A 17232-nucleotide genomic window follows, 5' to 3' on the forward strand; every position below is an offset into this window, starting at 1 on the left:
GTATTTAATTTAAACAAAAACTTGTCCTAAATTTTAAACAGAAGACAAGATGTGATTATTCCTCTTGAATAGATTAAAGAATATTGTCTTTTTTCATGATAGAATAGAATCTATAAAACAGATCTTTTACTATAATTTCCATATGAATGCATAAGTTATGAGTTTTTCAATATTTTAATCAACCAAGATGAAATTTAGTCCATGATATTAGTTCATTCCATAAATATATAATTTAAGTGTATTCAAACTTTACTCAGCTTCCAAAAATAACCCTGGAATTCTAACAGTAGCCTGAGTAAAGAGTAGGAATAATGCAAACACATACATTGGTTTACCGACAGTCCAAACAAAGATATAAATAAGTAAAAGAATTTACTGTTTTCCTTAAAGTCTATTGGAGATTGTTGTTTTGAAAATACCACACTTTTATATTTTTGAGCCTCTAGCTCAGTAATATCTGAAGAGCTTAGTGTGCTACCAATTTTATTTGTGTTGACTTTTTGTTTAAAGAGCAAAACCCATCCCCTTGAAATATAGCCCTGCTCAGCTGAACCTGTTTCTCCTCATGAGCATGTTAGAAATTTTTATTTCAATTTAAACAGGAAAACATATGGCTATGACTTAACCGTTGAAAAGGAAAATGCTCAGTGTACGTGAATTTGGTCTTGCTATTTCTCCAGTTCCTCAAATGTTACTTCAGCAAACAAATAAAACATTAGTAGGTGAATGAATCTTAGCCTGAGTCCAAATATTCCTGACTGGCCTCAAGACCTTTGTTCTCAACACTGCTGTTCCCAAGTAATACATACATTGAGGACCCGAGTCTGCCATTTAATTAACAGACTGATGTTTGTTTATTTTCTTGTAAACCTCAGTTCTCTACCAGCTGGTTCCTAGTTAGATCAGAAAGATATACAGAACACAAACAGAAGTGCAAGTAAGGCCCAAGTAACTTCTGCAATGCAGTCTCTTCCCTAGGCATCCTGCTTATCCCCAAAGAAATTTGTATTGCCCTTACAGTAGAGATCTCTGTAAATATGCTCTAAAGCAAGATCATTTTTTAGAAGACAGTAGATTTTCTTGATTGTATATACTGTTAGTTCATCATTCCCCTTTTAGGAATAAGTAGTGATTCCAAAACTATGATCATGTATTCATGAGTGTATATCATGGTACTGAGATTTGTACCATGTCCATTCTCTCAGTATGTACACACAGATACACATCTGGCATTTTCCCTATCTCCCTTTTTTCTATTCTAAAAACCGGTGAAACCAACAACTCTATATTTTCCATATATTATAGTAGTGCAGCATCTACTTTTTTTATCTGTACCCATGAAGATTTTTAATGCAGATGGTGAGAGAAATGGTAATAATGCTCTGAAGACTGAATGTTTCCACTTGCAGAGATTATAAGCATAGGTGAGTTAGTTTTGAAATGTTTATTTCAAAAATGATTCCCAAACATTATGAACTATGGTTCATAATTATGGTTTCTTTTTTTTTCTTTTTTCCTTCTTCCTTTCTTTCTTTTTCTTTCTTTTTACTACATGGTAGTAATGGCCCTTGCAGAATATTTAGAAAATAGAAAAAAGATCAAAAATAAAATTTTTATGATACCGAGAGACAAAAACTATTAAATAGTAATGCCTATCTTTCAGATTTTCTATAATATTAAATATTTATTACAAATTCAGATAACTTTGCACACACTATTTTCTAATATGCTTTACTCTATAAATGTATCATAAAGTAATATCTTAAAAATTCTAACCTAGTGTTCTGAATTTCAGTCCTTATTGTACCATGGCATATTAATGTTTCTTAATTTACTTAAGATACATTAAGAGGCATTGACACTGATGTTTTGAAGGTTTTACCGTCAAGGACCCACTGGTGGAAAACACGAGCACCCATGTTCCAGAGGGTCCCAGGCTTCCAAGAGGAGCCCTTACTGAAGGACTCTGGTGGAAGAGCAGCTGAGGCTGTAATCACCAGCCCAGGCTGCCAGGTGGCTGAGAGCTCTTCCTTAGACCACCTGACTATAATGTCCTGTCACACTGTAAGGGGGTGACAGTTATACTGCAAGACTGTATTTTTTACGAAAATTCCAAATACCTCCAATGATCCTGATGGTACATTTTAAAGTGACTTTAAATGCCCAGAAATTCTTTTCCCTGTGTTCACAAAAGGATAATCTTCAGAATTTTTCCCTCTTTATTCATACTCCTAAGTTTTGTTTTTTTTTTTCTAAAACCACTTGAATGTATTTAAGAAAGTTTTCAGTTAAGTCAGGACAGTGGTTTTTCACATCATAGAGTAGAAAAGGCATTAATAACAACATCTTTTTGCCTCCAGGGAAAAAACTTTCCATTCAGTACAAAACAAAATTATGTTTAAAAATACAGTAAATTTTTACTGCTCAGGAAGTGTTCGATTTCATGTGTTTGACTGTATACAGATTAAGAGACTTGACATACATATCTTTCAGCATCCACACAAAATGATTGAAATGCTAAAAGCTTACACATTTCAGATTACTTTACATTTTTCCCTAAATGACCTTCAATATTTTAACAGTATTTGCTCTCCGTGGCTAATAGTTATTATCATGTGGAGTCCTTTCTAAAGCCTAAGAAAAAGAAGTAAATCGAAGGGAGCGGCAGGGAAAAATGTGTTAGAAAGATATTTTTTTCTCATTATATTAAAAACTAGAAACGACTCTATCCTACACATCTGTGAGCCCAGTTCCACCCTAAATGGAAAGATTCTAAGGTTTTCAGGCCAGACCCATATCTGTGTAAAGTTAAACACTGCCACTAGGACACATCAGGAAGATATCGTCATTGGGCAAGGGAGCAAGAACCAAATAGAAAACCAGACCATCTTATTTCCTTTCTTCACCCATTGCAAATATTGGCCCATGCTTCGAAATGCTTTCCTCATACATTTAAACTTTAATACAAATTTCTTTTCAATACATGATTTGAAATCAGGATCTCAAAATGAAGTTTCTGAGACAAAGAAAGGGAGGATGCAATATGTTCTTCTGTTTTTCTGCTGTGGCATTACACTCAGGCAAACACTAGCTGAAGTGTTTGAAAAACAAAATGCTTTAATGGGACAGTATAACAATTGGAAGAAAGTGCCCAAAACTATGTTTTCTTTATCATTATTTTTGACTTGAAAGATAATTGAAAGCTTTGTCAGTAGATTTTTGTTTCATTGAAAGATCACTACAGTAGTTTCTAAATTTAAAAAAATAATAGTAATTCTGTCTGTGGTTGTGTTTTCATCCTTTCTTCAGAAATAAAATGGGTTTGGGAATGAGAAAAAACAGCTTTTCCCTTTGCTGTATGTTACATATGTCATCATAGGCTTCCCAATAGAGTAACTCTCTCTTTTTTTTTTTTTTAACTTGCTCTTTAGTTAAATATGATACCATAGAACAAGGGCATTGTAGTGAGTGTCAAAATGCATATTCTAAGCAAAGGTAGCAATGAAATCAATGTTCAGTAGCTGAAGGCCCCTTACCTTCTTTTATGTGGGTTGATTGGCTGTTTAGGATGATATTAGTGCTTTTGTTGTTTATTCGGAATTTAACTTGAAAAATTGTGATTAAAGTTCCAGCTTTTATTCTTTTTCTCTGCTGTTTATTTTGACTTATTACTAATTTAGTCAGTGGCCCAGTTATAGTTCTCTCTCTAATGAAAATATCTGAAACAAAGTGATTCTAGCTGCAAGACTTTGAAATTTATAGTTTTCTTTTTAAGGCTAAATTTGGGGAGGATGAGAAGGCTGGTTTTATGAAGTGCTTTTGGATGGTGCACTTTGCAGATGGGAGTGCTAAAAGCAGAGTCAAGGTATAATCAGCCAGAGGCATTCTCAGAGAAGATTGTAAAAATATGGAAAAGGGAGATTGAAGGCAGGAGCAATTACCCTACATGAAGGATTTGGTATGAATTGCCCTGCTGGCTTGCAGATACAATTTCAAGGTTTCTCATTTAACGGGCAATGCCACTTAAAAAGGGGAGAACAGAAACATATACCATGTAGGGCTGCAGTTTAAACTCTGCTTCTAGCTTTCCAATAAAACTCGTAGAAAGGACCTGGCATTTTATTAACATCCTCAGACTCAGGGAACTGAAAATTATGACTCCACTACAGTACTCCAAACTGTAGTTGAAAAAAATGTCTTTTCTGCATTTAATAGTAAGAGATTGCCTTGCTTCCTTGTGGGCATTCCTAAGGATCTGTTAATTTAAGCAAATTAAAATGATACAGATGAACCGGTTTGCAGGGCAGAAATTGAGACACAGATGTAGAGAACAAACATATGGACACCAAGCGGGGAGCGTGGCGGGGTAGGGGTGGTGGTGGATGAATTGGGAGATTGGGATACATATATACATATATACATATAGTGTATATACATATATACACTAATATGTATAAAATAGATAACTAATAAGAACCTGCTGTATAAAAAATAAATAAAATTCAAGAAAAAAATATAGTGGTATTCTACTATACAGAAAGACCTCTAAATTCACATCTTCAGCTTCAAGACAGGCAAGACACAATTAAGAAAAAGGAATTATAGGCACATATTAACAAAAATTGTATTTTTTCTCTGTATCCTACAATGACTTCATTGTTAAAAAAATCAAAACTTGTTTTTCTAAACATTTCTCTGCTCTTTATAAAAGTTAACTTGCCTAGCAAGTACTCTCAAGGTTTTGTGTAATTTGCATTCTTGCCTTCCCTACCCCTGCTATTTAAAAGCCAAACTTTCTTTTCTTCTTCTGAGAAAGTTATAAATCAACAGATTTCCTCCAAATACGGGACTCTAGGCCATGCAGACCTTGATTGTAATTCCAGCTCCACCACTCACCAGTAACAGTGTTCAGGCAAATTATTCTCATTGATTAAATGGGAATAACAACAACTACCTCATAGCGTTACTATGAGGATTAACTGAGATAACATTCATGAAGCTCCCAGCCCTGTGTGTCTCACAAGACAGGTGTTCATATACTTAGTTCCTTTCCTGTTCCCCATTGGTGTCCTTCCTTACACTCCCTCAACCTAATCTCTAAATAATGCATACGTAATGGTAGGAACATTAGCATGAATGCCTTAATGCATTTGTTACTGAGTTAACTCAGCAGTGAACTTGGCATTCCATCCCCAACCTTTCCCCTTCATTAATCCCCTTGGGCAACCCCTCCAACACAGGAGTACACCCAGGACACCAGGAACTGTGAAACCAGCCAGGCACGTGAGCATCTTCTACCAGGCTTTCAGCTGGTCTTGTTCTGCCTCAAAGACCAGACAGAGCTCATGTTTTTCACAATTAACTGACTCTGGCCATGTGGTCGCTGCCATCAAGATCTGCCACCAGGAGGACAGCAGTTAATAAAATCTTGAACTCTATTTATAGCCCACTTGAAACACTCACCCATGAAGCCTGAGGAGTCCTCCTTGAGAACACAGAAAGTAATTCACTAGTCCCAGCACCAAACTAGGGCAATAGAAAGGCGGAAAATGCAGTAAGTACATTTTTTTCCCAGCCCTCTATAGTTTACAAAGCATCTGCTCCTACACATTGTCCCATTTCGTCCTCATACTGACCCAGGAGGGAGCCCCAAAGCAGATGTTGGCAACAAATCCCCATTTTATAGATTACAAAACTGATACCTAGGAGGTTAGATAAGTTGCTCATTTTACATGGTTGGAGAAGGAGGGGAAAGGAAGGTGGCTAAAGAGTAAAAATAATTTCCTGTTAATACAATCAGTCTAAACTTCAGCGCATAATTATTTACCTGTAAGAAAAAAATAAACAACAAAGAGAAATAATGTTTCATAATGTTCTGGTAAGCTTAAACATTGTTTCTTCTCCACTTCTGATAGGAAAACCAAAATATGAGAAATAAAAACCTAGAGAGACTTTACAGGGAAACATTTATAAACATGTTTGTATCTGTCTAGAACATCTACATGCAGAATGATTATATTTTAGACAAGAAAGGCCTTCTTGAAACCTCTCCAAATTAAAATGTGCATCAGTCAAGACTAATCTTGAAAAAGATGGTAGGAATTTTTATGAGAAACCTTAATTGATTTTGCCAGTCATCTCTGAAATAAATACATGTTTACTGTCTTTTTAATATGGGGGGGGGGTTGCATAATTGAAGTATGTGCCCAAAAAGCAAGTCTTCATTAATATGAATTAGTTTATGGACCAGAAATGATTTTGTTCTTAAAAGAATTATTTGATTTTGGCAAATACTTTAATTTTCTAAGAGCTTTCTCTAAGCGGTGTTACCGAGAAAGGGTTTTCAGAAACTTTTTGACTTGAAAAGGATGTCTGAGCAATTAGAATAGCCACACTGAAGTCTGTTTGTGCCTGTGTGTATGTCTGTGTGTGTGTGTGTGTGTGTGTGTGTGTGAGAGAGAGAGAGAGAGAGAAAGAAAAAGAGAGAGAGAGAGAGAGAGACATTATTGCTTCAAGAGGGCCTCTGGGTTAGCAGGTTGGCTCCAAGCCATTTGAGGATTCTCAGATTTACTGCTTCTCTGACTATTGCTGCAGCCCTGATTTATGGACTTCAGAATCTTGTGAAAGGCAAGGTGTCTGAAGTTTAGAGTCTTTCCTGGATGGTCCCTCCTCTTCCCCGTTCACTCCTTTTGCCGCTGTTCACCTTGTAGTGACCTTGCAGGACTCAGCATTTTTACCTGAGCTCAGTAGCCGGGAGCCCACTAGTGCTGGGACGAGGGCAGCAGTTTCCATTCCTGGGTGATGGAGTCATGGGAGAAACTGCAGCGAACCAACAGAGAGTAGGACCTGAGCGGGCGAGCCGGGCTGGACGGTGCTTTAAGCGGCTCAGGACAGAGCAGCTGCTCCCTCTCCCAGCCTGCAAGCGCAGCCTGCAGTTGTCACTGACCACTGAAGTGTGTGTTTGTGCAAGGTGAGAGCTGGGTGCTTTTTTGTTAATTTGGAGACAAATCGCCAGGTATTGCTGTTGATTGTTTTTGATAATTTGGGGGTGTTTATATCACCACAAATTCAGGACCTAGACTGTGTGTGGTTTTATTTATACCCTTGTTTTTTGTCATGATCCATTATTCAGCGCTGCACGGTGTCCAAATTATGGCAACAGATTGGACGTACTGCTGTTCTTACACTGAAATGTGATCAGTCTGGTGCAATTTTCTTGGATTCTTTCATTGATTGCTGCTGCCAAATGATGGAGCTGTTCATATAAAGGATTCCAGTGCTGATTTGAAAGCATGTGAAAACAGCTTCAGACATAAATCTGAATTGCTATTTTTTGGAGTACTTGCTGTGGTGTATTCTTTGCTTCACTCATGTTTTAGTGGTTGAAACTTTGGAGACAGAGGAGTGCCTTAGGGCCTAATCTGGTGATAAAAGTAACATGGGAGTTTTCCATGTTTTTGCTTGTCAAAATGAAAACTTCTGCTTGGCCAGTGGGGTGTGTGTGTGTGTGTGTGTGTGTGTTTAAAAAAAAAAACTGAGGATCAAAAGAAAAGCAAATAATACTTTGCTCTATTTTGATGTACTTATCATTAATTTAATCAGCTCCTAGAGCTTTTTTTACCAGCATATTTGAGTTTGGAACTTCGCATTTTGTGTACACAAGGACAATACAGCTACAGTGTGCACTTGTGAAGGCATGTGGGGGCATGGAGTCTGTGCTTACTAGGAATAAAACAGGAATCCAAAATGTGTTCTTGGTTAAGCTGACAGGCCTTAATACCGCACCAGTTTTGTATGTTAGCTACTTAATGAATCTATGCAAAATATAAAGGAGATACAGTGTATTATTATATCTAAATAAATACACTAGAGATTTGTATTCATGAAATACATGCTCTAAAAAAGGAAAACATGTGGGAATTTGGTACTGTAAAAATAGGATGAGCAAAAGTTTGAAAAGCTGTCAAATTTTACAGGGAGGGGAAAAACAGTACATTAAAATGAGGAATAATTGGGATGGAATATGAAAAGTACTTCAACTGCTCAAATTTTTAAGTCTAATGAAAGAACAATAGAATATTTAAGGAAATTCAGAGTCTGCAGAAATGAAGCCAAGAGCAAAAATTCTTAAAACATGTTTTCAACCTGTGGAATGTACTTATTTGTCTTGAGTTCTGTTGCCTAGATTGATAAATTAGAATTTTTTTTTAAATATACATTTTAAAATTTTATTTAAAAGTGGTCTTCATTTGGGTAGACTTTGAAAACTAATAAAGTAACATAAGATGTATTAAAATGCAATGAACATTGAAATTATTCAAACACTTAACAAGTAACATACGATATGAAAACTATTTGTCCCACTTTTGAATTATGTCTGTTTAGAAAGAGTCTAATCCTCTAAAGTAGAATGTCAACTGTTGCTACATACGCTTGGACTGCTAAGGTCCTTGGATACACTTCATGGTTTCTTGCTTTCAGACTATGTTACAGCACTGTGGAACGGTGAGCAGAAAACACTTGACTCTAACATTGTCATGCTTTCTATGTGAGTTTAGAATAGAAATAGTTTCATTTGACAGATATGGAACTTGAGGTGTACAGAGAATTCATGATTGGTTGGCCTTTCCATATAGGAACCTGTACTACCTTGGCTTTTCTGCTGCCTTGATCTAAAATTTGGCTGCTTCTTTAAAAGGGTGTAACATGACTTTATCACCAGGACTGAAAAGATGTGGTGGAGGGCCTCTTATCAGTGTTTTATAAACACAAGAGTATCCCTGTCTCTATGATGAGTGCAGTCCAATGTGTTCAAATGTGGTGTGTCCATCTGTACCCATGGTCACTTTCCACGCAGAAAGACTAGAAACTTTGATGAACCACAATCAGTGTAACAGCCAAGAAAAGTCTTGAATAGTGCCCTCATTTATTCTTTAGATAACTAGCTTACTGTGGCATACAAAGAGGTTTAAAAGGGTTTAGAGATTATAGGTACTGACCTCAAAGCACAGGCCAGTATGTGCAAACACATTTACTTCTATGCAATTAAGGGCTCCTAGTTAAAGGAAATGATTAGGCTTCATTTATATATTTGATAAGTATCTCTTATTTTTTAAAAAGCTTAAGTTTCTTAAGCACATTGTGTTCTCGCTCCCTCTCTTCTTTCAGCTTTATACTTTACTCTAGACTTTAAACTTGCTAAATCCTTAATTTACTGAACCTGCTTTCTTTTGACCTACACTCAATCTCTTCTTCTTGGGTAAGAAAGCAATTATGATTTATCTCCTGGGGCTAGGGGAAGACCCACCTCCCCTGAGATCAAGAGATCACTGCCCACTCTGTGAGCAGGAAATGGGGTGAGATTAGCAGGAAAGAATGGATTGATAAACGGCTACCAGGAAGGCAATGACTGCGTCTATCTTGCTGAGCGTTTCTGCTATTCATGCTCTCTTATCCATCTAGTCTGTTACCAGGCTTGGAAACCTTTATCAAGAAATGTTTGCACATAGCAACGTAGTTACACTTTCACAAAGATTTTTGGTAAATTGAGATTAAATATGATTTGTAGTGTATGGGTTTGGCTTAAAGTGGTATCCGTAGTTTTTATGTCTTTTTACCTTAGCATTAAGGTAATTAAGTTCTATTTTGCCTAATGACTCCTCCTGAAGTAATGCAGATTCAGGTGAAGTACTGAGTATTCACACGACTTTTAACTATTACTTCCAGATTCCCTAAAGTAGGCCTGGATGGTTTGTGGGCAAGAAACATGGAAGGCAGTTTGTATGATATGACTGTTTTTTTCTGGTAGATGTCCCTCTGAGGCTACAAAGTGTCCAGACAATCTCTGGGCTCCTTAGTGGACCACTGGGCTGCAAGAATTTGGTAGCTGGAGTGGGAGCAGGTGGCAGCAGGCAATTCTTCCCTGGAGACAGAGATGAAAAACATTTTCTACAAGTCTACTCAAGAGGCCGGCCTCATTTGTGTTGAATCCAGTGTGTCTTCTAAGGAAACAGGACGGGTAGAGTCTGGTTGCTAGAAGTTGCGCCCAGAGTGTGACAGACCTCCAAGGAAGTGCATCTCCGTATTCTACATATTTTTACAACCAATACAAGCTCTGTTTTTTAAACTTTTAAATTATTTTTACTAGGGCAGGCTTCAAACCTGATCCCCGTGTCAATCCAGTTCCAACAGCCATCCTCTACTGCACAAAACAAAGAATTTTCAAGAAATACTAATAGCCAATTAAACTCTTTACATTTTTTTTAATGGCATACTGCCAATCAACAATGATTGAAAGAGTATTTATTTATTTATTTATTTATTTATTTTTGGCTGTGTTGGGTCTTCGTTTCTGTGCGAGGGCTTTCTCTAGTTGTGGCAAGCGGGGGCCACTCTTCATCGCGGTGCGCGGGCCTCTCACTATCGCGGCCTCTCTTGTTGCAGAGCACAGGCTCCAGATGCGCAGGCTCAGTAGTTGTGGCTCACGGGCCTAGTTGCTCCGCGGCATGTGGGATCTTCCCAGGCCAGGGCTCGAACCCGTGTCCTCTGCATTAGCAGGCAGATTCTCAACCACTGCACCACCAGGGAAGCCCAAACTCTTTACATTTTAATAGCCAAACAATTTTCATCAATGTATAATTCGAGTAATCACTTCAAGAGAATGTAATTACAACTTCCAAATATTTCTAATGACCAAGAAGCCATCAACAGAAAATTATGGCAAAGTTTCCTGTTACAGGCATATTGGATCTTAAGGGAATGTTCAAGAATTTAATCCAATATATCGAAATCAATAAAAACAGACTTCTATGTGCTCTTTTCTGATAGAATATTTTCAAGATCAGCCTGTTTTGAATATTTTTATGATAAAGTATAAAACACCCTGGAGGCTTTCCCTTCTCTCACTCCTGTTCTCTTATAGCATGGGGTTTCACTTGACTGATAACTCCTATCAGAACACATCAATGTGTTAAAAGGAATTATTTTGTAGCTACAAAGAAGTATCTCCTTTTCTTTATAAGTTAAAAACTCTGCTTTTAAATGTAGGTTTTATAATTATTTAGGTATAGTGGGAACAACAGATCAGGAGATGATTGCCATTGAAAAGATAGTTTGCTACTCAGTTTCAAAAGGAGGGACACATCATGCCTTGAAGGACCACATAGAGAAGCACCTGGGTTGGTCAGGAAGCCGAGAGAGAAAGGGGGGAACATGGGCAAGAGGCTTTATTGTGGTTTCCTTGGGAAAGAACAGGCAAAGTAGGGTACGTAAGTTTTGGACTGGCTAGTTCTAATAGTTTCAGCAGGCTCTGGGGCATAGAGACTGACTCTAGTTGTCTGGGTACCTGGCCCTGAGGTGTTTAGGGCAGATGGATAGTGACCCAGGATGTGAGAGCCTTGTGAGAGCCAGATAAAGGATCTGGTTGGGGTATGGGCTCAGAATTGGTTTATTTGCATAAGAAAGGCATGCTCATGGTTAGTCTTTCCTATCTCTAGGAATTGGCTAGCCCTGGAAGGGGCAGTCTCTTCAGGGTCAGCAAAGCCCAGATGCCAAAGCATTAGAAATACAGAAAATGAAAAGGCATGACTAATACAAACTAACACACCCAAACAGGAATAGACAGATTACTTAGTATCATTTTGCCAAATTTGGTGTTCACATGGTTAGTTCACTATGAACAACAATCTCTTGATGTGAAATGTACCTCTCCATCAACTCCGGGACCTCTGCCAGCAAACTCCAGAAAGGTTTTGTTCCATTTGTTTTTGTTTTTTAAATGCAATACTTTAAAACAGCAAAAGTGTTGAAAATAACTGAATCCTTTCTACCGAATAACTAGGTACATTTTACTTGTCCTACACAGCTATATATTATTTGATTTAGAGTCTAACAATAAATGTGTCCACATTAGGGTTCTGATAGAATCCTTAATTAGGCTAGAATTATTAAAGAAATTTTAACTTTGTACATTCACCATCCACCTTTGGTTGGAATCATCTTCTGGCACACAAAAGTTAATAAATAATTGTTAAATGAATAAATAAATGATTAAGTGATCTGAACTCATTGGCAGAATTTTCTTCAGATTCCCTAAGAGCCTTTTACATTGTTTTCAATATGATTTTCAGAATAAGGAAATTCAGAAGAGTAAAATATGTTGATTATTTTGCTCAAACAAAAGCTAAATCTCCTGTCACTTAAAAATAGCCATAACCAGCCATGCCCTTATGAGCAAACATATAATGTGGCAAGGAACATATATAAATTGAGTAACAATTCAGTTTCAGCTGAACTGGCAAAACTGGCCTTCATAATGTCCTACTCCTTGAGTCAGCAGCAATGCACAGAGGGATCAAAGAACATTTAGCAGATGAATAGGATAATTAATTTATCAAATTAGAATAGATCAACATGTGCTAAAAATAACCTGTAATCAAGGAAAGCGGCACCTTAGAAATGTGGCATCTTTCCTTTGTAATATTTCTCCTTTTCATTTTTAAACATTAAGGAAAGGAGAAATCATGCATATGGTGTTTCAGTGGAAATGGAATTTTCTTACTGTCCATGTTTAGTTTCCCCATTCCAGTTACTGGAATTTCCCACAGGAATGTATTGTGTAATAACTGTGGGACTTCAAAATAGTGGGGGAAGGATGATTGAGTGGACAACAGGTATTGGTACATTTAGATAGCCATTTGGGGAAAAAAAAAGGTTTATCCTTTACACCAAAATAAATTCTAGAGGAGTCAAAGATTTAGATGTAAAATATAAAGCTACATGCATGCTAGAAGAAAGCTTTGGTGTACTGACTTGAACAGAGGAGATGCTTCATCCACCGTGTCACTAAGCAGCCACAAACAGGGGTAGAAATGACGTCCTGCTGCTTGAGAGGTGCCTAGGCTTTGTGGTAATTGCTGCAGTTATAGCAGAAGGGAGGTGTCAAAAGTGATCCTTCCTCTGTACCATCTGCCCCATCGTTCTCTATGCTTTTCAGGCACCAAAGCTTCTGAGATGAAGGAAAGCAAAGAAGGTATAAATGTAAATCACTAATTTCTGTTTTAATTCTAAAGCTGATGCTTTATATTTTATCCTGGGGCCAGACAAGTATCGGGAAAAAATTATAGACTGATTTCTTGCTCTTAACTCTCCTGATTCCCAAATCTGAAACGTGATTGAGGTTTCAAAGTGGCCTCACTGTCTCTGGTATCTGCAGGTTTCAGATCTGTGATTTCCATTGGTGTGACAGGGGAATGAGACACTCTCAGCTGTGCCCTGACCCTTCTGAGTTGTTGTCAGACTAGACTGAAGCGATTCCAAAAGCTCTCAAGGGATGTGTGCTTGGTGGGGAGCAGAAGAGCTTCAGTTGGAAAGCTTTTCCTTTAGGGTCTGTGGATTCTTTCTTCTTTGTCACTTCCTTTTCCTCTAGTTAATTTCTTTATCCTGAATTCCTCCCCTCCCATCACCTCCCATACTGCTGCACGCCATCCTCTGACCTGGATGAAAGAAACACTTATGTCATTCACGCTAGGTTTCTCAGACTGGCAGGCTGTTTGGAGCAATGTGCAGAGTTCCTAGCAACAGATTAAGGCACATTCACAGCACTTTAAAAGGCTGCAGGCATTGAAAAATAACAGAGGACTACCTAGTTATACTTGGAACTTCTACTTTGTGGATTTGTATTAGCTAAGAAACCCAGAAAAGTTTTTAAACTTTTTTTGGGTTTATTTTTAATGGAAACTTGGAAGGTATAACCAGGTTTCTAAAACAGTCGTGATGAATTTAATCATGGCACTGAGAATGAAGGCCAACTGTGTCTATGCTAAGATTTAAAAGTAGGGCATATAAAGTTCACCGGCAGTCACAGGAAGGTGATTTTAATTATCAGGAATATTTTATATTCATTAAGAACTCAGGCACTAGGGTCAGCTAGACCTGTTTTAAAATCCATGAACAAGTTGTTTGTGCGAAAGTTATTTAACCTTCAGTTTGTAAATCTCTAATATTAGCATAAATCACAAATATTAAGGTTAAAATGATAAACTATGTATGTGAACTTGTTTTTAGTATAAGAAATAATCAAAAAGCTAATCAACATAGATGTGTAGGGAGGTAGTTTAGCAAATAGAATTGTCACAATTTTGTGGAGGAGTGAGTTTTTTCTAGATCTGGCAAAAGCTCAAAGTTGGGAAAAGTTATCAGGGAGAAGAAGGGAAAAAATAATGAGAAAGGAAAGAAGGTAAATCTGACTATCCCAGAAGAGAGATCTGATCATCATTGTATGTACCCTCCTTCCATGAGGCTTAACACCATATCTTAGAGCAGGTGCTTATTTATGTTTGAAGAATGAATAAAGAAAAGGAAGGAGTGAGACCGTAACCATAATGGTGGAGGGAAATGGATGGTTGTACAAAAGAAGCTCCAGGATGTCCTATCTGAAGTACACTGTGCTAGATTTATCTACAATGATCAAAAAATAAAACAACAAATCAAGAAGAACAGATATGTTAATTACATGGTATGTTCTTTATCACAGTCTATAAAGTGGAGGGGGTGAGAAACAAAACCAGCGATCTTTGAACACACAAAGGGAACGACACACCTGTTAAATCAGAGAGAGAGAGAGAGAGAGAGACATATGAAGTCAGCATGGTTTCTGGTAGAAGTCAAGAGGTGAACCCAGAGCCTAAATTGGAAAGACCATTAATCTTAAAGAAATGTCAAAATGGGAGGAGGCCCTCAACGTAAAGGAGCTGTTGGCATTTGGTGAGAGTCAAAGATTTATCATCTCTTGCTTTGCTTTATTTAGTTTCCCAATGCCTTGCCCATTAAATGCCAATAACTCCATCCATTTATTGTGAAAACTCAAACACTCCTACGCTTTTCTAAACAGCCCTCCAGGGAGTGGTACCATCCCCATGGAGAGTATAAAAAATAGGATGAACTATATGCAGAAGTGTAAAGGCTAAGTAACATAATGAAGAGCTTCACACCCTTGACTTTCATGGATCTTGGAAGCTTGTGTTTTACCCTCTTAAAATGAAAGCAAAGGTCTTGAGTAATTTGTCATTTTGCTGAGGAATGTTTGGAGTGAGACTGATTTGTATGGACCCGTCATTTAGCTAGTGAGTGAGATTAGTTTACTTCATTCTTTTCTACATCTTCTAAAAATCTGTGTGGGTTGTTTTTTCTACTTGTATTCATTGGAAACTTAATAACTCTCATAGTGTGATTTAAAAACAAAAACAGAACAGCTTTGTTTCATTGTAGAAAAATGGCTTCAAAAAGAAAAGCTATTTGTAGGGCTCTAATGAAGCACAAAGGATGTGAAGAGGTAGAAATAAATGGGAATTCATAGACAAAAGCAGTTTTGAATAAATTATGAAATTCAAATTTGGCAGTACTGATGATCTATGTCAAAATGAGTCCACCAAATGTGCTATAAAGCAACAGCAACAACAACACAAAAGTGATTTGTAAAATTGTTTTAATGCCTTTATAATTTATTTTAGGTCTATGTTTATAGGATTATTAAGGGGCCACTCCAAGTTTTCATTTTCTGAAGGAAATTATATGCTATAGAAGCATTTGGGAATATAGAGATTTGCAAAAATCTGGGCATATGTCCTTTGAGTGTTAAGCGTCAAGTTTGTTGATTCCTAAGGGGAACTAACAACAGAACAACTAATAACTAAATCTACAGTAGATTTAACCTGTTTCATGATTAACACCTGCAATGACTGTAGGACCAATCCAAGCTTTTGTCTTAGGCAAACCTGAGAAAACATGACCTACCCCTTTGTGTTACCTTATCTGTGTGTGGAATGTCGCCCTCACATTCTTCACATTGTACTAAGTTTAGTGGTGCACTGAAATGTTCCGTATATGTCAGAGAGGAGGAGAAAGAAGAGGTGTCAGGGAAGAGTTGTTAATACTATATCTGTATTTCTTTTCTAAGGCTGCTGTAACAAAATTCGACAAACTGGATGGCTTAAACCACAGAAATGTACTGTCTCACAATTCTGGAGGCCAGAAGTCTAAAATCAAGGTGTTGGCAGGTCTATGCTCCCTTTGAAGGCCTGGGAACGGATTTGTTCCAGGCCTCTCTCCTTAGCTTGTACATAGCCATCTTCTCCCTGTGTCTTTACATCATCTTCCTTCTGTGAATGTTTGTCTCTGCGTCCAAATTTCCCCTTTTTATAAGGATCACGAGTCATATTAGATTATGGCCTACCCTATTGACTTTAACTTAATTATCTCTGTAAAGACCCTTTCTATTTCCAAATAAGTTTACATTGTGAGGTACAGGGGGTTAGAACTTCATCATATCTTTTGGCGGGGGGACACAATTCAACCCATAACGTTGGCTCAAGTAAGGTGATGATAAGGAAAATTCAGAGTACAGGACTGGCTGTCTTATTACCTTCACACTATTCAAAGTGTGGTCAGTGAATCAGCAGCATCAGTATCACCTCAGAGCTGGTTAGGAATGCAGATTATCCAGCCCTGTCCTAGGCCTATGGAATCAGAATCTGCATATTTACCTAGATCCCCAGATGTTTCATTTATACATTAAGGTTTGAGAAGAGCTATTCTAGCTCATAGAATAAAAGCCCCACTCTCAAATGCCAAGAAGGAGAATAAAAACGAAGTGCTTATATGCAGAAGCCTCATTAATATGTGCACTTAGCAAGTATAGGCCATTATTCCAGCACAGCTATGGCACAGTTATCTATAAAGGGAATATTGATCTCTGGAAATAATTTTAGGAGTTAAGTTTCAGTTATCATTAATTTCCTCTACTGTAGATTATCCCTTGGGAGTGAACTCAGAAGATCATCATATATAGAGAACGCTCAAATTATTTCTCCTACACTTAACTTTGCTTGTGTAAATTGCTTCTTTTCTGCCAACCTGGTCTACAATTTAAGTTGACGCAGCTAGCTGAGTCATAGAACTTAATCCTGAAATAAGGTCCATTGAGGGAAAAAAAAGTCCCCTAGTATAGGGGAAAAGGCACTCGAGTTTATAGCACCATCTTCTAAGTGATTAAAAGCATGTGAGCTCTTGTTCGCTTACTTCTGCCTTTTCTGTCCCATAGTCTTTGTGCTCCCCTAAAAATGTAATTCACCCAGAAGTTGTGTCTGTGTTACATGAAGACAAATAGAAACATAAAACTTGAAAATAAAAGAGGCATAATTAAACTTGTCCTGGAGTCAACTTAGGCAAATGCTT

The 17232-nt window shown here is 37.4% G+C and overlaps 1 protein-coding gene across 6 annotated transcripts in view; it reads left to right on the plus strand.

Annotated features, from left to right (window-relative positions):
- Window positions 1–17232, plus strand: part of ARHGAP24 (Rho GTPase activating protein 24) — a 521847-nt gene that overhangs the window by 348229 nt on the left and 156386 nt on the right. Inside the window, exon 1 of one of the 6 annotated variants that reach the window (XM_061192473.1) lies at window positions 6666–6970. The exons of the other annotated variants lie outside the window; for them this stretch is intronic. The gene's annotated coding sequence lies outside the window, so the exon portion shown is untranslated. Of the gene's footprint in view, window positions 1–6665; window positions 6971–17232 lie in introns of those variants that run through there. 6 annotated transcript variants of the gene reach the window in all.

This window comes from Eubalaena glacialis, chromosome 5 (genome assembly GCF_028564815.1).
Source record: "Eubalaena glacialis isolate mEubGla1 chromosome 5, mEubGla1.1.hap2.+ XY, whole genome shotgun sequence".
NCBI classification, from domain to species: domain Eukaryota; kingdom Metazoa; phylum Chordata; class Mammalia; order Artiodactyla; family Balaenidae; genus Eubalaena; species Eubalaena glacialis.